This window comes from Thunnus maccoyii, chromosome 19 (assembly GCF_910596095.1).
Source record: "Thunnus maccoyii chromosome 19, fThuMac1.1, whole genome shotgun sequence".
Taxonomy (NCBI): Eukaryota; Metazoa; Chordata; class Actinopteri; order Scombriformes; family Scombridae; genus Thunnus; species Thunnus maccoyii.
This window is the reverse complement of record NC_056551.1, coordinates 17750006-17775063: the sequence shown is the minus strand read 5'-3', so window position 1 is coordinate 17775063 and position 25058 is coordinate 17750006. Positions and strand designations below refer to the sequence as shown.

Here is a 25058-nt window from a genome sequence, read left to right as displayed (position 1 = left end):
CACCAGCCAGTCGCTAACGGTGTTTGTTGACCATTTGGTGCTGAGCAGGTAGTGTACAGTGAGTTTTCTCTGAAAACAACACTATGAGAGCGGTGAGAGTGAATCAAAACACTAAAGCTGCAGCCAGACAGCTGAACCATAGGCTAAAACTCAATATGAAGCTCCATAAAGCCGGAGGGAGCTGCAATGTCAGGTGATAATTCTCTGTCGGTTCATCACTACGAGCGACGCCTTTGACTTTACAGATCGTCATTTGATACATTGTTATTGTGAAAAATATCAATTATAGCTGCTTTAAAATAGATATTGTGCTGTAACTGACACCTACCAAGTCAGTTCTCTGACTTAATGACTCTTCTACTTTTATCCCAAAGTTGCCGCTGTTCAGCAAAAGTTACATTGGATCACTTAAAATGGAGCTAAAATGATGTAAGACTTCTCTGCTGGGCTGCACTGGTTAACTTTTGGAGACAGGAAGCATTTTCCTCCAGTATTTTAAGTATTTACTTGTGTAGGTTTTTGAGTTACATTCTAAATTAATATATATTTTAATTCAATTTTAGTTTTTGAATGCAGTTTTTGATCTCTGCACATCTGCATTTAGGATATTTCTTTGCAGCCACAATTAGAGTTTATACTTTTTTTTTTTTTTTTAAACTTTTTTTCTTTACAGTGTAAACAGCTTCCTTGTGTCTGAAGCTATTCTCTTCCCCGCCTCCATCCTGCCCTGCAGCTGTGTAGCAGCCACCACCATGTGTTGCAGAAGGTATTGTCCTTAAGGTTATTACCTGCTCTTGATGTAGCATTGCTCTATATTTAGGAACTGAAGATCAAAAACATTCAAACATGGCCTCATCAGGTCACGAGTTCCATTTCCTGTCATGGGAATTAACCACATGCTTTCAAAATTAAAAAGTGCTTTTGGTGAGAAGTAGTACTCATATTGTCGGCCTACCCCTCAGCTCAGCAGTGTGTAGTAAACACGAAACTCTTGCAAAGTGCATGTTGAGGACAGACTCTGCTATACAGTCCTTCAGTTATTTTTAGCTTCCTTTTGGCCTCTTGGTAGTTTTTCCTTCAGAGCTTCCTCTTTACATGACCGTCCATCATTGAAAGATGACCTGATTCAGATGATCCTGATGGTGCCATAATTCCTCTAAGTCTTGAAGTTTGTCTTCACTATGTTCCAGAAAAGATGAAAGGGTCTTAAATCTGATTTAACGTCTAAAATCTGTCTTCTAATCTGAATCTTTCAGCAGTAACATCTCAAAAATGCTGTGTTGGCTCCTTTTCTGACCATGTTCATCTCTGTACACGTTGACATTCACGGAGAATCTAGTTTTATTTGATCCAGTCAGAATCAATGCACTTAATTTAAGCAACATTAGCTCACTTTAATGCCACTAATTGAATTGACAGCTACACCCTGAGTTAACAAGTTATGCGCATTATGCAACTGAAATGTTTACTCATTCTTAACTCAGAGGGGATACAAACATTAGCCTTTTGTGTTTAGCTTTCTTTCACTGGTTACTCAAACTGAATGAATGAGTAAAAAGAAAAGTCTGGGTTTTCAGGAAACCAGCTCAGTAATACCAGATTGTCTCAGAGGACTGGTAAATACAGGTGCAGAGCTTTTCAGACGCTGCAATCCAGAAAGCTTTGCTGATCTGTCTGCAGCCTGACCTTCAATGGTGTCACATTCACAGGGCATAAAAAAGAAAACACCTCGCAACAGCAGGCCCTGACCACCCTTAAGGATTCAAGGTAACGGAGAAGCTTGTGTTATGACCACCACCATCCTATTGAGTTGACTGAATACAGGTTTAATTGAGTAAAATACAGCAGGAGCTTAAGAGCTTTTTTGTTGTGTTGCTGAAAGATAACATGTCAACATCTGATTCAACAGTTAAGTTACTGCATTACATGATACGGACATGCGCCACCCACAACGAGGTTTGGACGATTTTGATCGTTGGACCTGAAAGTATTCTGCTGGTTGAGGCCGTACATCAAAAAGAGACAGAATGACTGAAAGAAGGAGCGAGGAATGCTATTAGCATGGCTCCTCATTGCAATACCATGCTAATCCCAGCAAAAGATGATAATTTTCTATTTTATGTCTGGGTCACCCATACTGCAAGGTCAGACAGTGCCTGTGTCAGCCTGTCTCTCTCTGACAGATGGATACCTGACATCACCCACCCAGTCAGATACTACTATTAATACTTAATATCACTGCAATCACTCTCCTCTTTATAGCAGCTTTCTTTCTTTGCCAACCAAGAACATTCCCTTCTCTCAATCAAAGACATCTAACTTGATAACTCCATGTTTCTCTCTAAAGCTGCACCAAAAAAAAAAAAAAAAAATGAAAGAAGCTGGCCATCATGGTACAAGTAACCTTGCTCCAAGGGTAGCCTTTGTGTTTAGCAAAGGGCTCAGATTGTTCCTTCTGAAAAGGGGGCTGCTGCGACACAGAGCACTCGCTAGCAACATTTGGCCTCTTTTGCATAGACAGAAGATAATGACCAAGCAGATTAGGAGGAGACAAGCATTAATGGCCATCTTCTGTGTGACTACTGTCTTTAAGGTTGTCATGGTGAGAACTTGCTGTTTAAAAAAAAAAAAAACACTATTCAATTCACAATGTAGCGCTTACAGTCTTTTACATCTCCTGCATTTACGTTTTAATCATGAGCCTTTAGAGATATTTATGTGACCTTCAAGCCCGAAATTTTCACAAAGCAACAGAGGGCTGGTAAATCCCTCAGCTAAAGCCTGCTGGGTGTGAAGGTTAGATAATGAATACCCTCACTCTCTTCATTCCTGTTAACAAAACCAAAAATGAACCTTTTCATCTTAGCTGATTTTTTTTTTTTTCTACCCACTGCTGGTCCTTTCAATGCAAAAAAAAAAAAAGCACCAAATGAAAAAATGCAGTTAATAACACATATCAAAACCCAGGAAATCAAGTAGTTCAGTGTGGATAGGAGGTGGAAGGAAGCAGACATGCATGGCTTGAGTTCTCTAGAAGTCTACTGCTCAACCTTCTTTTAGTATAGTCACCTCACTTGGCTGCTCTCTCACTTCTCTCTCTCTCTCTCTCTCTCTCTCTCTCTCAGGGCTGACAGAATTATCTTCTGCATCAGAGCTGAGGCTGGGCCAACGCTCCACACAGAGGACTCCATTTCACACAGCGGCCCCACTGTGGCCAAGGAGACACAGCCAATCACGCTGGAGTATCAGTGGCATGGCCATCCACCATTTTGTGCTCCTCAAGGTCTTTGACTGTCCTGCTCAGCTGAGTGGAAGCTGCCTCTGCTCCCTCTGCTATCTTGTTACACAGATGGAAGTGTTTAACTTTAAGAGCACAGACCTGAGCGAGCAGCTTCCCCTCCTGTCGGTTTCTCTGCAGACTGTCATGGCAGTCAGCAAAAGCAGAAGTGAGATGTGTGTGGTTTTTGTGCGCTGCAAAGATGGCCACCTAGAGTGCGGCTTGCCTGTTCTTCACAGGCTGAAGACAACGTCCTGAAGAGATCTGCCTCTAAACAACAAAGCTTTCAATCACCCTGTCACACAAGTGCAGAACTTTATGAGATACATGCAAAGCTTCTGTAGATAACTTTATCAAATAAAGGCGACCCAACATGTTCTGAGGCAAAATCCTTTTTTCTAGACTGAAAAGCATAAAAGATAAAACTTGGGGCAACCCTGAGCAACATGATTAAATATTCCATCCAAAAATGATTAAGTGCACAATTTAATTAATAGCCCGGGGCATGATTATTTTTACAATTTTATATGGGAAGGAATAGGTAGATATATTTGGTTTTCTCAAGAGGGTTCTTCCCTTGAGCTTGAAGAGAAAAATTCTCCGAAAAAGAACCCTATCAAGCGCTGTACACAACACAAGTAGGCTACGGCAAAAAAAAAAAAAAAATACAGTTGTCTGCTTCTCCAAACAGTACACGTTCACAGTCCGACACATGAGGCTGACAATATGATTCAGATCTCCTAAAGCTGAACCGCACGGGTTCATCAGGCTAAATAAACAAGACTTAAGTCAGGCAAGTGAAGGATGTCCCAAGGACAGATCTTGGAGAGAAACCAGGAAGTGTTTTTCCACAAGGACAATTACTCCAGGAAACCTTACATTCCATGCAGCCTTGTAGTCCATCTCTCCTAGGAAAACATTTCCTGACATAAATCAATCTGCTGTTGTCTTGATCCAGCAATTGAATAAATTATCTTATTTGTATTATTTGACTACAATATGAATGCTTTCTCACTATGAGTATAACCGTCTTCCACCAAAGGCCCTTATCACATCTCAATCAAAAGTCTGAAACTTTTTTTTTATTCTGTTCCTATTTTACTTTTGTTTTCTTCTTCAGTAATATCTAACTCCACCAGTTCACCAAAAAAACACCACAAAAAAATGATTACAAGACTGTGAGATGCACCGAGGGGTTTCTGGTAAGTGGTGTTCAGTGGACAACTGCCAGATAACACTGCAATGCTGACTTCCTTGTAAGCCTGAAATGGCAGTTACTACAGTTACAGGGAGTGGGTGAGGTTACAAGCTAGTCAGGATGGAGTATTTCAGAGTGACCAAAAGAGGACGCAGGAAGCAATAAAAAAATAAAAACTCAGTCTGGTTTACACACAGAATTCCAGAGAAAGACTCTGCTTTGGCAATCTTTTAAAAAGCTACCGGTAACTTTATCTAAGAGGAGAAGAAGTGAGGTTCCTCTAAAGGTTTACCAAACCAACCTCCTGAGGCAACTCAACAGGTTTGAGAAGGGAAAGATGAGAGACCCATCAATATTAACTTACCACTGAGACCTCCTTTCCAAGCTCTTAAATATTTAATCGTCCTTGGACAGCTCTGTTGCTTCGTAGGCCGAGCCAGTGGATCCCTTCTACAAGACCACTCCTGTTCCTGCTCAATGAAGGCCTTGTCCAGTGGCACCACACTGCCCAAGGAACGGGCGTCTCCAAAGAATTCAGGATTTTTTCCACCACAGGCAGCTTTAGGCTGACAGACTTGGTTCACTGTGTCTTATTAGAGAAGGGCATAAATCCTGAATTTAGGCTGGAAACCTGAGTACGCCGTGTAGATGGCTTAATTTATCTCACTGGACAAACTGTCTCTTCGGCACAGCCACTATATTCACTTTTTGTTAACCTGGGTCCCTACATGCTTAATATATATGCTAAAAAGACTAGCAGTAAAGATAGAAACAACTGCAAGCTATACTGAGCATTTTTTCCAGTAGGGGAAAGGCAATATTAAACTGTTGATGTTCTGATGGAAAGCAGAGACGAGGAACCAGTTTTGCAGCAGTGTAACGTGGCAACTGACAACAGAAACTGGAATGACACCTCTAGCATGTTACTTCCTTGTTCCATTTAAACCCTGACATGATGTGGCTTTTTAGTTTTTCAAATAGGCTCATAGCTAGTTAGACGGTATTAAATTATTCAATGGATCCCGGCAGGTTTTAACAGTGTCATGCTTTCATATGTGACACAATTAAAATGCAGCAGAAACAAATGTGTTCATGGCGTGAGGAAGGTTCATTAAAGTACAACAGGAGATAGCAAGGTTTTTAGCTGTACTGTAATGACTACAGTGTTTTGGATGTGGGGGCCTGTGTGTTTCAGCACACTTACAAGAGTAGCAGCAAGGGCCAAGCGGCATCTCTTGAGCCATGCATCATGTCAAGAAAGCACTCACTGGAGCGTTTCAATTTGCTTTTGTGCGTCTCCCTAGCCTTCTTCACTGCCCCAGGTAGAGAAGAATGGAGGAGTGCATCACCCAATGTGAGTGAGTGAATGAGAGGGAGGGAGGGAGAGAGGGAGGGAGAGCAGTTGTGTTTGTGTGTGTGCAAGAGATGCAGAAAGAGTATCGGAGTGAGTGATGAGCTTCACAACCACTTCCTTCCAGCATTCAAACCATCACTGAAGTCTCTCTTGTTTAATCCTCTGTCCTCAGTGTCGAGCTTTTTTAGCGTAATCCTGAAATACCTTGCTAAAATCCAGTTATGTAATTTTTTTTTTTTTTCTAAAAGTATCTACCATAGTTCAGTTCTGCCAGGTCACCTTGAAGCCGAACTGCAACAGCAAAACATGTCTGATATTTTCACAGAGGTAAAGTTCAACTAGTTTGATTTGGATAGAAATTAGTAGCACAATACAAACATTTAGTCAGTCACAGAACTGGACCATGAAATTACAATGAAACCTACAAATGTCAATATAAAAAATATATGACAATATCTTACAGTATGTTGCAAGATGTTATGACGTCCATTGAACAATTCAATGCTGTGTAACTACATTATAAGTAAAGCATGTTTGTGTGAATGTTTGGAAATGTGTAGCAGGGCCAGATAAACCCTCTATGGGGCCCGGGGCAACAATGGGCCCCTTTTGTGCACTCCCTACACACACATTCCCCTATTACATTTTTGCTAGAGTCCCATAAACCAACATTATTTATATACTTTAGGTCAGTTAGCTTGTGATAAATTCATTAAACACAAGTTTGTTTAAAGATAAGCACCATGTAAGCAAAATATTGACTGAAATAATGAAAGGATTAAAAAAATTTAGCTTTGACACAAGGCCTCTCTGTAAGACAGGGTGTCAAGAGTTAGTAAAATAGCAGGCGCTACCTTAGGGCCCTGACAGATTCAACTTATTGTGCTTTAGGGGTGCATATTACCAGACAAATTTGTAATTAACCAACCCTGAGAGTATGGGGCCCCTGGTCAGCTGCCCACATCACCTGGTTAGTAATCCAGCCTTGGTTAAAGGCTACAAGAATTAGCATTTGAGTCTTCAAAACTAAGACAAACTACTGGAAATGCCATCTCTGCCACAGCACAAACAGCCCTGATGTACATGACCTTATCTGGTGAGTTGAACCTAAAACCTGAGTACACAGATAACCTCCAAGAACAGCATGAACGAGCTATACAATGAGGAAGAGACAAGAATGTGTTGCGCACTTGTGAAAGTTACTAAAGGAACTCTAAGTACAAAGAGAAAGCACACAGTGTCAGAAACGGAGTAGACTCAGAGCTCTCCAAAAAAAAAAAAAAAACCCCATCACAATCACATCAAGAGTTAAATCACCAGGGCTCATTTGCAGAACATCCACCATCTAGACTATACATTGCACCCGTCTGTGAGACAAATGTGTCGACCGCAGCAGATTCCTGCCTGGCCGTCCTCTATCAGCTCCTCCTTGAGAACCTGTTTGCCCTGCCACGCCAGGGAGAAGGAGCATCGCCACCATTTTGATTGCTCTTCTCAGCCCCAGCATTGTCGCAGCACAGTGTGTCAAGCTCACAGTCTCCTTGTCAGCAAGATTTCACACAGTGGCCGAGGGGAACTGCAGAGCGTAGCACAGCACACACACACACACACACACACACACACAGAGCAACTGCCACACACACACAGAAACACACTACAGCTTGCACACACACACACCTCCTTCACTCTCCTGACAGGCTGGTCAACTGACACCTTTAGGATATAATGTGTGAAAAGTCACCTAAGGCTGTGCAGTGGGCATAGAGTGCATTACAACATATAGTCTGTTAATGAATGACTGACAACATAATCCAACACTCTAAATAACTTTTAAACTAATTTAACATACTTGAAACAATAATAAATTACTACCATCTTGAAATAACAGGCACACGTGTGTGGCCCAATAAACAGCGGGGAGTCTACTAGCTCCTCTATAAATAATTAGTCTACAAATTATAAGTAAGACTATAAAACAAACACTTTACTTTTTCATTCAAAGCCATCACTAAGTGTAAAGACAACAGCAACTGAACCCTTAATTGAGTTTAAAAAAAAAACTCACCAAAACAGAAAGCAGAGAATCATCTTGAGAACTTCCTTATAGAAACTTCACTCTCATACACACACACACACACACCTGCCCACAGAAGAAAGTGTGTATGTGTGTGTGTGTGTGTGTGTGTGTGTGTGTATGTGTGTGTGTGCTGAGACCACTTTGTTGAACATTAACTACCTAGATGGTCAAACCACTGCATTATTCAGCATTAAAATTCCTATCTCATCCATGTGTCCCCATGTGTCCCTCAGCCATCGCAATCTCAAACACATACTGGCTAAAAAAGCATCAGGCAAAAATCTTTCAAAAAAATCCACATATTTAAAAGTCAAATTATGTTTAAATTATTTAAATGAAAGCAGCAAGTTCATGGAGTTAAAAGGAGAAAAAGACAGAAGTTAACCTTGAAAGCACCCCCCCTCTTCACCCCCCCACTAAATGATCTAACCTCACTTTTCAGAGTTCTTCTGCTTCCTCTAGCAGACCAACTTCCGAGCTGAAAACGCAGAAAAAAAGCAGCAGCAGCAGAAGAAGAAGAAGAAGAAGAAGAAGAAGAAGAGGAAGAGGTTGTTGGCCGATCATTTTTGAACACAACCTTTGTTCTGGCGTGAGGGATCCTGCCTGTCTGACTCCAGGGCTCTCCTTGGAGACTCATCTGCTTTCCTCCATTTTATGGTGAAGCCCTACTAGTATATGACATACCTGACTTGAGAGCAGTGACAGCAAAACAGGCATCCAAACAGTGCAGGAGGGGGGGTTGGTGGAGGAAGAGGAGGAGGAGGAGGAGGAGGAGGAAGGGGTCAAGCGGGTAACAATATAGCAATAAGCACCCAGAACAAAAACAAAACATTAGATGGATACAAATATAAAAGCACACACCGCGCTTACATTCATTTCACCACCATCAAAGTCATATCTAGCTCCAACCCTGTGGAGAACCGACTCAAAATCGCCACCAGATTCTGTTTTAAAATTGAGAGGAGCAGAAGAGGAGGTGAGGTGGGGGGGACACATATAGCCTCCTCACACTGGACATGGCTTTCATGGTGTGTGTGTGTGTGTGTGTATGTGTGTGTGTGTTTGTGCGTGTGTGTGTGTGTGACTGGACCAGCGGCTATGCCAGCTCCTCTGTGTCGCTAATGGAGGCTGGTTGGGAAGAGGAGAGCAATCCGTGCAATGGCTTCTCCATGAAGCTAACGCGCAACAACACGCACGGCCGGAGAGGGGGACGCACAGCCGGGGACCAATAATTCCCCTGACCAGACATGTCAGAATAACAAAACACTCCGCTCCGGTGCTGCTGAAACACGCAGGCGAGCCTCTCTTACAACCACCGCGTCCATTTCCTTGTGTCACTTTGACAACAAACCGAAAGGCGACATAGCGAGGAAGCGCTAGGTTGGTTAGGATATTAACTGGGAAGCGAGAAGACCCACTTGACTTTGGCTGCATGAGTGCCAGCCGGAGCGCCCACCCGACTAAAAATTCTCGCCCCGGCTTCCTCTCCCAAGTCGGCTGGACCTGGACTAAATGGAGAAACGGAGGGGGGGTGATCAGCTCTTTCCAGGGCATTCACGAGGCGCATATCCCATGATCTACCATACCGACGTTCTCGCAGACCTTGAAAGCTCAGCCGAAATCTTGGCGAAACTGGAAATATAGTGCAAGAGGGGAAAAACTCACTGGTACAATCTTCTCCTCAAGCGATCCTCCCAAAAGTTGTCCTCGTATTTCATGCGTGCGCCCGGTCGGTCTAATGGATGATCGCCATCTTTCCTGCTTCTCCTTTGCTGCAGCTGCAGATGACCTGAGATCCGTCTGTCTCTGAATAATGAGCAACCACACAGACAAGGAAGACAATCTGCAAAGCAGGCTACACAAAGAAGTTTGGGAGACTAGCAAGCACCAGAGGGTGCACAAGAGTTTACGACGAGACGAGGGAGCATCAGCAGGATGGACAACGTCTATGTCTGAGAAGCTCATCCTTCATCTAGACTGAAAGTCAGATAGCCTGCAAAGCTTTTACCAAGCGGCTCAGACCACCACCAGATACATGCGGGCACCGTGAATTTTATATAGGCTTTCCATACTGTGTCTGCCACGTCATGGGGTTATCTGCAGTTCACTTTGGTGGTGATGATGCTGCTTCACGCTTCTACCAGACAGACAACAAGACTGTTAGATAGATAGATAGATAGATAGATAGATAGATAGATAGATAGATAGATTTAGTGCACACCCCATGTAAAAAATTAAATGTATTAAAATATTTACATAATAAAAAATACAAACATATTAAAAAAAAAAAAAAAAACACCAGTCCCCTTTAACACTTTCTATATAAAACTGCCTCCATCCACTGATATGGCAAACAAAAGCAAAGCAAAACAATAATAAATAACATTTCTCATGAGAGTGTTAATTCATTTTGTCCTCCATTCAGAAAAAAAATAATAATAAAATTTAAAAAAAAAAACAAAAAAAAAACATGGCTGATAATGTTGCAGTATGTTGTCATTACACTGTTACAGTGGGCACGGTGGTGCTGCTCTGTCCACCAGCTGCTAACAAAGAGGGAGCCCAAGACAAAAGGTGCAGGGTCCTGCTCAGATGTATGTCAGTGTAAGGATAGGGTGGTGTGGGTGGATGGTGGGTGGGTGGGTGGGTAGGTAGGTGGGGGTTAAGCGGCAAGAAAGGGGCACACATGGGAGGGTGGGTAGTGAGGAGGACCTTGCATGATTGATCCAAGAACGTTTATGTGCCTCGATGGCCTCTGTTGAGGAGAATTTGACATTTAACGTGTGGGTTATTGCCACAAATGTGAAATGTGTTTAGATTATTTATATAATCTAAATGTTCTTGTCATGTTTCTGTTATTCAAGATATTTTTAATATGACAGCAATTCCTTGAGAAATGTAGACCTCTGGGTTTTATGTCAAGAGCACTTAACACTTAAATATCTTCAATATCTGAAGAGTTCAGATTTGAATGCATTGCATGATGTAAAGCTTTTTTTTTCTATAACTGACATTAGTTGATCTTTAATTCCGCAGAATGAATCATACATTATAAGCTCAGACTAAAGCTTCATTTTGGTGGAAATTATCCAGCCTTGGGTCTAATATATTTTTTCTGTCTTGCAGAATTATGTGAAATGATCAAAGTTATTCTGTATATACATGTACACATGGATATCTTTCATTACATTTATTTAATTCATTATATTTATCTGAACCATGTTGATTATTTAATACTTGTTCATAGTCATTACTGTGCTCTGGGTGATGTTCACAGTTCTGTGAATGAGACACATTGTGTTTTTTTCTTTTGTCTTTAGCAGACAGAAGATGGAAATAACAGCATCTGTCCTGATTATTCAAACAATAGCATGTGTTGCCAACAGTTCTCTACTGACTTTTTAAAAATTAAACAGTGAGTTTTTATTCATACAAAAAAAAAAAAGTTGTTTGAATCCCAGAAACTTCATTTTGTTCTTGCAAGTCTGTCTGTGACATTCAAACACCTGAAAAACCTCCATCGCCACAAATCTTGCAAGCAGGCTCAGTAGTGATTGTTCTCTGGTTTACAGGCAGAGACACAGAGAGGAATTAAATTTGTGTAAGATACAGACATAGTTAATCATGTCTGACAAGTGTTGGTGTTGCCTCTTGCTAGCTTCGGTCATGAATTATGGATCGTGGAATACATATATTTTTTTGTGGCATTTAATAGAAAGCTTCAGATAGGAAGTGATAGCCAGTCACTTTTTGTATCAACAGCCTGTTCATCAGTGCTAATACCCAGCTAGATTCTCCACAATGCTGTTAAACAGTGCGATGTAAACAGCGTCTAAACTATGTGACACATTGGGAGCTGAGTCGTGTGAGAATATGAAATATATAATGTGGTGTTAAGCATAAGGTGGCAGATGGAAACAGGAATGAGTCTTATTTAATGCACTTCCATAGTGCCAGTTCTCCTGTTGCAGTGACGTACATAGCCCCATGTATTTCCCAAACACTGTGGCAAATGATCACTTGGCCCAAAAGTGACTTCCTCCTCCTTCAGGGATACCTCTGATGCCCAGGTGTTCATTCATGCTTTTATGAACTCAAAGAAAATTTAAAAAGTACAAAAAATAACCACAATATTTATGAAATTTTTTGATGTTTCAATAGATCTTTGTAGGAATGTCTCCAGAGGAGCAATGTGTGAAATACACACATCCATGCAGACACACACACACACACACACTGTGTTGACAGTGCGTCTTGTGGGTGCCAGATAGCAGCCGGGGTTTATCATGCTGCTTAGACATATGGCTGCTGCGGCAAATCTGATTAATATGGGACGGCCAGGAGTCCAGCGTTACAGCGTAGGACAGACTGCTTCAGGACAACCCCACTGGTCCAACCTCCCCCGCTCACTATGCCAGGCCTCCATCCAGCACAGCACAGCTAAAAACAGACCAGTCGTCAGGGATTCAGATGGTCTAAGCGGTTGGAGAGCTGGTAGAGAGGGGGTGCTGTACAGATTTAGAAGGTGGCCAATGACTTTTTGGAGATTGGATTGGAGATTTGGAGACACATTATTAATGTCATATCACCATATTACTGGAGAACTCTTATTGCTAATGAAAAGCAAGCTTCCTCATTTAAGTGCTTCTTTAGGTTTTTGCTAATAAACACATTTAAGTTGTCAAGGTTCATGGTTCAGTTTTACCGTCATTACACAATACAGGATTGCACAATGAAATCCAGATCCTTCCATGCTACACACAGAAAATGTATCAACAAACATTAAAATATTTTAAATTATAATAAAACAATAAAATTGGCAATAAATGAGAACAAAGTATATAAAAGAAGCACTGAAAAAAAAAGAAACTGAAAAATTATATTTACAAGGAATATACAGGTATGTACATAGTATATACACTCACTGAGCACATTATTAGGAACACCATACTGTAGGGCCTCCCCCTGTTTTCTCTCTGGCATTGATTCCACAAGATACTGGAAACATTCCTTTGAAATTCTGGTCCACGTTGACATGATTGCATCACATAATTTCTGCAACTGCACATTCATACTGCAAATCTCCCGTTCTACCACATCCCAAAGGCGGTGTATTTGATTCCGATCTGGTGACTCAGGAGGTCATTGAAGTACACTGAACTCATTGTCATGTTCATGAAACCAGTTTGAGAAGGCTTTTGCTTTGTGACATGATGCCTTATCATGCTAGAAATAGACATTAGAAGATGGGTAAATTGAGGTCATAAAGCAATGCTAACAATACTCTGATAGGCTGTTCTATTCAAATGATGATTGATTGGTATTAAGGGACCCAAAGTGTGCCAAATAAAACATTCCCCACACCATTAGACCACCAGCAGCCTGTTGACTGTTGACACAAGGCAGGTGGGGCCATGGATTCATGTTGTTGACGCCAAATTCTGACCCTACCATCTGCGTGCCTCAGCAGAAATATAGGTTCATCAGGCCAAGCTACGTTTTTCCAGTTTTCAGCTGTACAGTTTTGGTGAGCCTGTGCCAGCTGTAGCCTCAGTCTTCTGTTCTTGGCTCACAGGAGTGGAACCTGCTGTGGACTTCTGCTGTTGTAGCCCATCCATTTGATGTGAACATTAACTACAGCTCCTGGCCAGTATCTGTGTGATTTTATGCATTGTACTGCTGCCACATGTTTGACTGATTGGATAATTGCATGAATAAGCAGGTGTACAGCTGTTTCTAATAAAGTGCGCGGTGAGTATATAATATAACCCCCGTCCCCGCCCCCCTTATACACAATTTTGTTACAATATGTGCAAAATTCATGTAATATGCAAGTTATACTGCAAAAAGACTTGAGGTAGTAGTGAGAGCGAGGGAAGCACAAAGGCAATGGTATGCTAATGTGCATAAGAAGACCAAAAATAACAGTTAATAGTTCAATGTCAATTTTATCTTTTGACTGGCTGTTCTGCAGATTCTCCAGTTTGCTGGTGAGAACCCAAATGTGTCATCTTGAAAAGTTCCCAAGATGGGAATTGAGACACAGCAGAGTCCTGTATGGGTCAGCAAGCATTAGATGAGGTCTGATCTATGTGCTAGTGGAGAGGAAACAGAGGAGATACAAGGAGATAAAATGATTGCTGTCCTGATAATGCGCGTTTTCATGGACAACTATCTTCAACTACAAGTCTGATTACGCTTCAAGTTATGTCTCCCTTTTATCCCTTGACTTCTCTCCCTCCACAAAACACAGACAAGCACATGCAGACACACTGAAAACATACTGTGTGTCATTTTTAGATTTTCCTGTGAGACAAACAGTAGAATGAAGGGATTCTTCAAATAGAGACAGATTTTGACATGTCTATGCAATTTAAATTTTAAGAGTTTTTTGAAACGGGTGAAATGAGAGCATTACAGATTCTTTTTAAAATATGAGATCATGATGAAAGAAATGGCAGTACACATTATTGTTTCGCTCGTCAGAATCTACACCATCTCCCCAGAATAGCCTTTTCTCTTAAAATGACATTGCAAGCTATGAGGGATCACTTAAATTACAAAACACAAGTATAACAATGTGCATAAAATGGACATTAAACCATCGGCAGCTGCCTGCGAGGACTTTTAGACAGAGATGTTACATCCGGAAAATTGTCATGGCATGTGCCTGAATGGAGAAATTATCATGAATTATTAATGCTTCAATTACTATTTAATTTAGATAAGCCCTTTAACTCATCAGAATGTTTCACAAATGTCTTCATGGTTTCAGGATTATTCAGAAACAGTTGGCCAGGCATCTGTCCTGTAAAACTGAGTTAAATTTCAAACCCTGGCCTGGTTTGTGTGAGATTTGCATGTTTGCATGTTCTCCTTGTTTGCACATGGCTCTCTTCTGGGTGTTTAACCATCTTCCAACGGTTTAAAGATGCAAATCAGGTGAATTACAGGCCTTAAGTTGCCCAAAGATGTGTATATGTTTGTGTTTCCCTGCTGTCTTCTCAACGCATGCCGCGTCCAGCTCCCCATGACTAAACAGGAACATGCAAATAATGATAATGAAAAGGATGCGAATCTGTAAAAACGTTCTACCAAAAGTAATGACAAGACTCATGAGCAGTATCTGAGGTATAAAAAAAAAAAGCCACTCAATCATTCAGGTGTCTCTGGGCCTTTATTTAGTTGGATTTTTGTACCTCATGTCGTGTCCAGTCAAATTTTCCTCCAAATCAAAAGAGAACAGGCTGTACAATCATTACAGTGCACTTACAGTACATATCAAAATAGCACAACGAACAATCGATATACCTGCTGTGTAATCTGAATGCAATTTTCAGCAGTCTAAACTTGAAATGCCCTTTTGAATGAGAGCTCTTTATATATCTTGTGGAACACAACAATTTCTGATGGCAGACAATGCAGGTTGACTGAGAGTGAGCATCTTATGTTTATTTTCAAGCTTTGAAAATGCTGTTTCTTTTAAATTATGCATACTCAAAATGTTCCTAATCATATTTCCAGAACATTTTTAGTTATTAAGAAGCAAATAGGAAAGGAACACATTGTTGCATATGGTTTTATTGGAAGACTACTAAAACATTTTATGGCATTACATTTATCTTCTACTGACCTTCAACAACGAGTACAATAAAATAAAATGATAAAAGTGAACTAGACAAAATATGCATTTTCACTTAACTTCAATGAGCACCTAACACATGTAAAACAATTCATTCACATACACATCAAAGTAGATAAAAGAAATTTGAACCTTTGAACAGTCTAGTTACAATCTGTGAGTTGTTTGTGAGTGTCAGAGTATTTAAAGATGACATATTTATCTGTGAAATGGCCCAAACATAACAGAACCAGTGTGGCTTTCGGCTGCCAGCAAACTGCTGCCTGGTGATTTGCATAACCCTTCCACACCTCATTTGGCTATGATATTCTAATCTGTAGATGTTGTCACTGGATGTATCACCTTTCTAAAGGGCTTGCTGAGGGATTGCTCTGCCACTCCTGCTTATGCCTCGTCTCCCTCATGGCTGACTGACTGCTTCTCCGGTACTGATGGTGTGTAGGAGCGATCTGTGCGCTTGGACTGAATGCAAACAAGTGGATATGTCTTTTTTTCCATCCTTTTTTAAATTTTTTTTGCCAGTGGAGTGCTACACTCAGCATTTTCTCAGATCGTGAAGAAGTCATCTCTTGATACTTTTAATGTAGACAGTAATAATGCTGAAACTATATGATTTAAACAAGAATAGGTCAGACTACAGCCATGCCAGCAGCACCGTGAAGCTGTACTGCCAAGCTGGCATCAGCTAAATGCTAACGCCAGCTTGGCAACATGCTGATGTTTGGCAATATAATGTTAAATGTTCTTAATCATCGTCATTTGCTAATTAATACTAATCACATAATACAGGTGGAGTTGATTGGAATGTCATTAGTGTTGCAGGTTTATTTTTACATAAACCAAATACTAGACAGATTAGAGTATTTTAAGATGTATAAAAAATACTCTACTCTGAATAATAATTGGTGTCTTATATGTTTTTTTTTTCACAAAAAAAGTTGAATTATCTCATTAAAATTACATCTGCTCCTTCTCCTTCATTAAAAGTTCCAGGATCTATGAATATGCAAATATTTTTAATTTCAACACAAGATGTCTCCTACTTCACTTAAAAGTCCATTCTTAGTGTATGTGAGCTGGAGGTTTCAAAGTTCTACATAGCATTTGTGTAAGTTGAATACCGGACCAGGATTGGCTCCAAACTAGCAGTTATGTCACAAATCATGCCCATAGGTATACCTCTTAAACTCAGATTGTCAATGAGTACAGAGAAACCTTCCCCCTTTAGCAGATGAATGTGAAAGAAGTCTTCTAGTGTCAAATTCTGCTCAGACATCCTTCGCAGCGAAGCTCAAACATCCAACTGGTGGTGCTCGATAAAAAGTCAGGGGATCATCATGTCATCCGCAGGGGACCATGAATGTCTGTACAAGATTTCATGACAGTCAGTCAGGTCAGTTTGGACCACAGTGGTGGCTTGATATTGCCATCCTTAGGGCCATGCCGCTTGTATGGCTGAAAATAAATAGCACTTACTATTCTTACGTTCATGTCTTTTATCTGCTGTATTCAGTTTTCTACAGTTGAACACATATGTGACACAACATGTTAAGACGGTGTTCTTTGCAAAATACCGTTCAATACATTATAAAGTGCTTTTCCATATGTTTTTACACAATGGAAATGTGTGAGAATGCATGTGTGTATGTTGCCGTGTGTGGGCTGGCGGATAATTTCTCATCATGGGGAATTTTATTGCTTTCAAGTCCTCATTCTTTGACCTCAGTGAAGTGATTGCCTCTGATAATGCCATTAACCACTGCCCTTCAATTCTCTGGGGTGCAGTCAAGAGACTGAAAATAGAAAATACTTTTATTTCTGAGAGAGGTGTGGATGTTTCTCGCTCCTGATTTATCAAAGGGCAAAAATTGACCACATTTTATTTGCTTCTAACTAACTGAATCATACATTGATCGGTCCTAACCTACTAAGCCTTTCATTTGTATGCCAGAGGCTCGGGTAGAGAGAGACGGTCAAATGAATTGGCAGTAACAAATGGCACTCTAATGTAAAAAAAAAAAACAAAAAAAAAATGCTCAGGCCCTCTCCTGTTTTATTGCTGTGAACAACAACAGGGCATGATAATGATCTGAACATTTCATTACAAAGAAGAATAGCAGAACTCTGCTGGATGTAGTGTGTCAAATCATTGAGTGTTTGGTCATTATTAAGTGCCCGATATCCAGGTATTATCCTTGAAAGTGTTTATAGAGTAATAGAAACAAGCGATTATGTCAAGATACTCAATGGAGTTTCATCAAACTGCATTTTTATTAGTCGATGTTATGATATTCCTTATCAGTTATCATAGGGTTTTAAAACTCTGAGTTTAAGCCACACACAACACACAAAATTTGTTTTATTTTGCTGCGCTGTGAGCTGCATCTTATGTATGAAAGATCCAATACAAATCAAGTTTATTATTATTATTATTACACAGTCCTGTAACTATACTTCTTCTCAATTTTCATGTCTGATCAGTGGAAGAAGTTTGATACTTTCAATGAATGCAACAAGTTAAGGAAACAGATTTGTGCAGCCCACGCATGTGCATGCATGTTTAGCCTCTGTATCTGAATTTGTCGTCATAGTTTCTACTTCAGAACCATCTGAATCTCTCTGTGTCCCTCCCTCCATCCTACTATCTACGTGCCTGTCTGCAGACAGAGTCCAAGGGGCCTAGTCTTTATCCCCATCTATGTAACAATAAATCTGCTCTGCCACAGGAACTAAAAAGTCCCCAGGTGAGAGCTACGCAAGGAGGCCGTCCTATCAGGGAACAGCCAAGCATACAGTGGACAGTGGCATCTCTGGGATTAAAAACTGCTGCATCCACTGTTCCCCTGGCCCATTGACGGATGGATAAAGCCTTGGACTTCACCTTATTGAAAGAAGCAGAGAGCGCCCGGGGAGCCATGAAATCCATAGACCCTTCTTTAAATGGGTTTGTAAGAGGCTTCCGCCTAGCAAACCACGGCTGAAAGAGCCCATTAAATAAAGCCTAGCTCCTCAACAAGGAGCTGAGGCAGATTCATCAGAGAGAAGAAGGCAAAGATAATGATAGTTCATGGCCAAATGTTAGACATTTGCTCCACTCTCATGTCATGCGGGTCCCTGCCAATAACAACAACAGTAGTCTTTTCTAACTTTTGTCTGCCTTCGCTCTTTAGGGGGATGTGTCTTGCCGAGGAGCTACATGCAGGCAGACATATGTACACATAATCTATACAGAAGTTTTCGACATAAAACATGAGTTAATTCATCTCCAGGTGGACCATTTTCTCATTTAAGCAGTCTCACTCTCTTCTGTTAACCACCTTCAGAATATTTCATCATGCATCTCAGGCTAGTGAGCTGGATATGAGTGCTGCAGCGCACCACCTACAGCATATGCTCTGTCATTTTTATACATCTAACTGTGGATTAAGAATCAGGGTGGAGACATTAGTCCACCTTCTTTCTCCCTTGGTGGTTTGGCAAGACCTTCACGATGAGAGAAGGTGGAAAGCAGCCTGGGTAAATTTGAATATCAATGTGGTCAGATAGGAATGGGAAGGTGTTGGAAGGAGGGAGGAAGGAAGGCTGAGGATGGCCTCTGGCAGGACAGTGGGTGAGAGAGGGAGTGAGAGAGAGAGAGAGAGAGAGAGAGAGAGAGGGACGGAGAGAGAGATTTGTCATTTGCTCTCCGTTCCACCTGCTCCCCTGTCATGCATCCTGCTGGGGGGGAAATACACCCTGATGTCTGTGGGAGACAGAGGGAAAAGGATGAGTGAGGTGGAGGAGGGGTTGGAGAGGCAAAAAAGAAAATAGGAGAGGGGAAAAAGATGGACAGCAATGGGAAGGAGACAAAGGAAGGCGAGATAGAAAAAGAAAGACACACAGTTGTAGGAAAAAAAAGAAGAAAATATATGCATACCATTGCGTATTTGAGGTGCCAAGTCCTGAGATGCAGGAGCACAGGGCTGGCAGGTATGCAAATAGGAGGATGAACCAGTGCGCCACCAGATTACTTTTCCTGCATTTGCTATTCATATATTTGCAAGGTGACTCACTTCAGACAAAGCAGGTGATCAAGAGCTCTTTCCTTTTCCCTCTCGTCCTTTCTCCTTCTCTCTTCCTCCACATCTGAATAGCAAGGAGAGTAGGAGAGCGGGGAAGGATGCATGATGGATCCACAGCCTCAGCAGAAGTCATAAGCCTCGCAAATGTCGCAGCCCACAATTGCATGCCTGCAGATTTGATATGTATTCCGTCAGCAAACCCCATTTAATCCATTTTGCTGTCAGCCCCCCTTAAAAGCATCTCAACTAATACAGGGCGAGTTTAGAGTGGAGGAGAGAGACAAACAAGACACCAACATGCATAGCTAACAATCACGTTCGAATCACTGAGAAACATTTGAAATTTTCATCTTTATGTTTTTCACTGTGCTTCTCCTGACCAGTTCTTTTAAAATTTCTCTCTATTTATGCACAAGATTCAAGCTTAGCATCGATATCTTCATTGACTAATGGTACACAGTTAGAGTTTGACTAAATGCTTTTGGCAACTAAAGCCCAGGTAGCTAATGGATGCAATCAACTTTGGGAAAACCTGCTGTTCACTTAATGAACATCTCATGAAACAGAGTTCAACTTCCTCTGAATACAAATATAGAAATATACATATTGCAAATAATATGTTTCTTTCTTTCTAAGGCTGGGTTTCTACTAGAGTCTTGAAGATTTTGGCTTAGGGTTCTGTGCTGTATGAGATTGGAAAGTTGTTCCCGAAACATCTAGAAGTCATTATTCCAACATGGAGGTCCTTGCCCCACGTACAACAACCATCAATGGAACCACTTTGGTGTTTCCACATCCTCTCTGGTTCCTCTCTCAGCTCCTGTTATTCCTTCAGCTTCTCATATTCCTTCTTCTTGATGTTGCTGTCACCTGGGACCACTGCATGTTTTTCCACCACCATATTTCCTTCCCTGTCCATTACCACGCTGACCAGTTGTGTAGCCACTGCTCATTTATCTGAATCTGGAGGTCCCACAGGATCTGAACTATGCTATTCTCAACCCTTTGCGGTGTCTCTTGTGTGGATACTATGGCAGGATCCAGCTCCCTATACTCACCTTTAGAGATGCAGCTACAAGGGCACATCATATTAGGATGGCTGCATTGTGCGATGTGTCAACCTTAACAGAGGTCTTACTTAATATGTGAGTTTGATATGTGGCACAATAATAATGGTGTTCCAGCAAGACTAGCCATGTTAGCTGCTCTATGAGGCTGAACTTAGGCACAACGATGCTTTGCTGACATCAGCATGTTATCATGCTCACAATAACAAGGTTTACATGCTGATGTTAAGCAGGTATAATGTTAATCATGTTCACCATATTAGTGTGTTACAGTATCATGCTAACAATTAAAAATATCTTAAGATAATATCTTACAGCTGAGGCTGATGGTAATGTCATTACCATGTCTACCTCACACAAATGTCTACCTCATAGTGGTGCTGGAGGAAAATTAAAGTCAGGAGATTCAAATCAATTCATGTCAAATTTATTTGTATAGTCCAATTTGCCTCAGGGGACTTTATAGTCTGTACAGCAATACAGCATCCTCTATCCTTAGACCTTCAATTCAGATAAGGAAAAACTCCCCTCAAAAATCCCCTCAAAGGGGAAAAGATAGAAGAAACCTCAGGAAGAGAAACAGAGGAGGGATCCCTCTCCCATGACATACAGACATGCAATAGATGTGTGTTCAGAATACGCCAAGATTAGCAAAATTACAGAAATACAGCGGGGATCACCTTGGAACCATGAGTATCTGTACAACATGCCAATCCATCCAGTACATGTTGAGATATTTCACTAGATACGTGAACATTTTACTACTTGTGGTCAAGGTATAACCAAAATCATTAGGATTCATTCTCTGGGCTCCATGGATATGTGAACAGAATTTCACAGCAATCAATTCAATAGTTCTTCAGATATTTTAGTCTGAATCACAGTGGACCGACTGACTGGCAGACAGACGATCGACAGACTGACATTGCCGTTGTTAGAGATACGCTGCTAGCATGACTAAACAGCATAAAGGTTCAATACTTGAATACCAGGCACAATGGTCAGATTTAGAGTCAGCTGGCAAGATTCAAACATGGTGGGGAATCTGTAATGGCATGAGCAGCCATCTCATGGGAGAAGGTCCAAAGCACATATATGTCTACAGATACAGATACATAAATGTTTATTCAGCATATTGAACAGGATGATTCTGTGACCATGATACCAGGCACTCGACAAGCCTCTGAGGGCTTTGTCTCAATGAGATCTGAGACGAATTCTTACCTCCAGGACTGTTTGATTACAGCCTTATAAGCTCTCAGTAAACACCAGGGAAAGTACTGCGGGAATAACACTGTGCATTTCCTTTTAAAATCATGAATTTGTAACATTGTGCCGTCATATGAGGGAATACAACATGTAAAGAGAATGCATATCTCTGAAGCACGGCGCTACAAGGTGCCACGGTTGCTCCAAGGTCACACTTCATTTCTCCACCAAGGCTGTCATGCAATCACAAGAAATAAATGAAAAGCATGCAGCATCCTGAGGGGGGAAACCACAAGAAACCCTCGGCTGTGGTCTTCTGAAATCCTACAAATCTGAAAACAAACTGCATCAGGTTCCAAAATCATGTTTGAAACCAATTTTCATTAGATTTTTGTTTTATTTTAGGCCAGAAAACTCCAAACACCAAATGTACACTGAATGGTTATTCATGAATTTAATTTTGGGGCGAATTTTCCCTTTGGCTCAAATCTAAGGAATCAAATCCAAGACTCCAGGCAACATCACGACCCATATTTTTAATGTGGCAAGTTCCCTCACATGACATGACTTCATAGTTTTACTTCACCCAGTTTTGGTATAGGGCTCTTTTTCCCAATCTCCAGTGCGGTCTCCTAACCAATATACAAATATTACAACAATTATTCATCTAAAATTCTCTAAATCTTTTTATTGATCTTAAAGCAGTTGAATATATTGCCATCTTACATCTCTTAGGTTCTTACGGTAGGATTTAATATCAAACTTTCAGGTATTAAAACAGCAGAAAGGAAAATGTATGCTTTAGCCAGGCAAAATATGTTATGAACTTAAGATGACAAGTTTTAAAGTTATATAAAATAGAGTATTACTATTCTAAACTGCAGGGAAGAAAGGATGTCTTGCCAAGGATATTATTTGTTGTCAATGGGGTGTTTTTTTTCTGCAACAATTTAATTTCCTTGATAAATGAAGAAGAAGAGAAAAATGTTTCCACATAATTTGTAAGCATTGCAGGGTCTAACTAATCTTGTGTTAATTGAGGCATCCAGAATGTCTGACAAGTTCATTTTCTCCCAAAATTAACAGCCTGACTACATATTTAAATAATACAATTTACTCCGTGTTATTATAGGATAATTAAAGGGCTATTTACAATCCTAACACGAGGAGTAACCACCGGCAAAATCACAGTCTGTGAAACGACATTTTGTTATGTTGTCTGTTGCCTTGAAGCCTTGAACCCAGCTCTAGGAATTGGTCAAAGTTGTCAATAAAAAGATATGGAAGATATGGAAGCAGGTATGAAATATTAAAGCCAGGGTGTAACTCCAGGAAGCACAGAAGAAGTTGTCGGCATTTAATTTCACTTCTTTGTTGAGATTTCTTCCTGAGACAGTTGGCAGCGTCAGCAGATTCTCACCGCTGGCACGAAATTCATGGGACAAGAGTCCATGTCAGCACTTTCTCCCCCCTCAGCCGGTGTGTAAAAGGACATCACACTTGTCAGCTGCGGTAAAACGAAATTATAAGGACAAATAAAATGGTGTGTCTGTGAGCGGGGCTTTTCAAAGAGGATGTCCTTTTGGCTGAACGATATGATAACCTGTATAAGGTTCTCACATGGGCTGACAGACCGTGTATGTATGTATGAATGTGTGTAAAAGAAAGTCTTCAGGATGTCTATGTGTGCATTTCTGTTTGTGTAGACATTTATTTGTGTGATCGCTGCATTTAAAGCATGTGTATAAGAATGCTTGTTATTACACCTCAGTATAAGGTGAAAACACCCGTCATGAACCTGTGTCACACTACCATTGACACACTCTTGCTTACTCAGTGTGAGGTGAGTCAGGTTAGGAATTAGCAGCTGGTAGGGGCGGATTAAGGTTTCTGCTCATTAGACAGAGGTAGCAGAGCTTTAATCCACGTCCTCCCTCACAGCATATACAGTACACGCACTGAAACAAACACCCAGCTCAATCCATTAAAAAAGTTTACATTCATTAATTTTGCATGACCAAATGGCAGGAGCCAGCCTTTCAGGTTTTACACACAGAGTTGCTGATGTAACTGTGTGGAAATGACAGCACAGAGTTGCAGCAGGTATATAGGTTGAGATTTTATCTGAGAAAACTGTGGGAATGGCTGTAGTGTTGCAGTGCCTGGATCTGGATTATGGATGCGGTCTTTTTCTGTGGCTCCTTAATCAGTGTGATGGAGCTGAAGCAGAGGTCTGCAAAAGTCTAATCCTCCCCGAGTTCTATCAAAATCCTCACAGGGTGTCATTATGAAGTTATTGATCAGACAACTTGCCGTGCTGAATGTCACAGCAAAGATAGAGATTTGAAGGTATCGAAATTGGACATACTGTAGTGCTGCAGATAGAAATTCATTCACGGTGTATACAGTATATTAAGGTATAATTGGGTTTACTATAGAGGAAGTGACATTATATAGGAAGTGCTAGTTCCTGTGAGAGGAAGTCATAGCAAGGTCACAACTGAGGTGGAATCCATAAACAGTAATCAGAGATTATTATGGCTTTGTCTTCATAAAACAGCTTTATGTGACAATATGAAACAACACATTATAATTCCTGTTACTACAGTCAATAGATCTCCACAAGGTTAGATTCACAATTTCTCAAGTCTGTCTTAAAACAAAAGTCAGGTGTCCATATGAACACTGAATTAGTTTTTGGTTGCTGTAATCATTCCTCCTGTTCATACTGACAATTACAAGATCTCTTCCTAATACGCTTCCAGTCTAAATGATGGGGGACAAGATACATGGTGCTCATCCAGTGCAAAAACACATCTGAAGTTAATATGATGAGTCAGGTGCCCCCCACAGTAGAGCAAACATGATAAAATGCCCTCTAAGGTGCCCACACAAAGGAAAAAACATACTGAAGTTCTGTAATCGCTGTCTGAGTTGTGGGTAAATCAGGATGAAGTGCTATATAGAGTGCCTCTATATGTGACAATCTGGAGTGAAGCGCCCTCATGGGTGCCCTTTCAGTGGAAGGAAATGTGATAGTGCCCTGTAAAGTACCCCCACAAGATGTAATGCAGTGCCCTAGGGGTTTGCTGTTGTAATGAGGTGAGCTGGAGGTTCTGTATAGGTGCCCTTCTAGTGAAAAAAACTGAGAAAAATGCCATTTAGGGTTCCCC

The 25058-nt window shown here is 40.9% G+C and overlaps 1 protein-coding gene across 1 annotated transcript in view; it reads right to left on the bottom strand.

The window, feature by feature from the left end:
• Positions 1-10111, bottom strand: part of znf462 (zinc finger protein 462) — a 50561-nt gene extending 40450 nt beyond the window's left edge. Inside the window, exon 1 of the mRNA XM_042394854.1 lies at positions 9572-10111. The gene's annotated coding sequence lies outside the window, so the exon portion shown is untranslated. The remainder of the gene's footprint in view (positions 1-9571) is intronic.
• Between the last annotated feature and the right edge of the window lie 14947 nt (positions 10112-25058).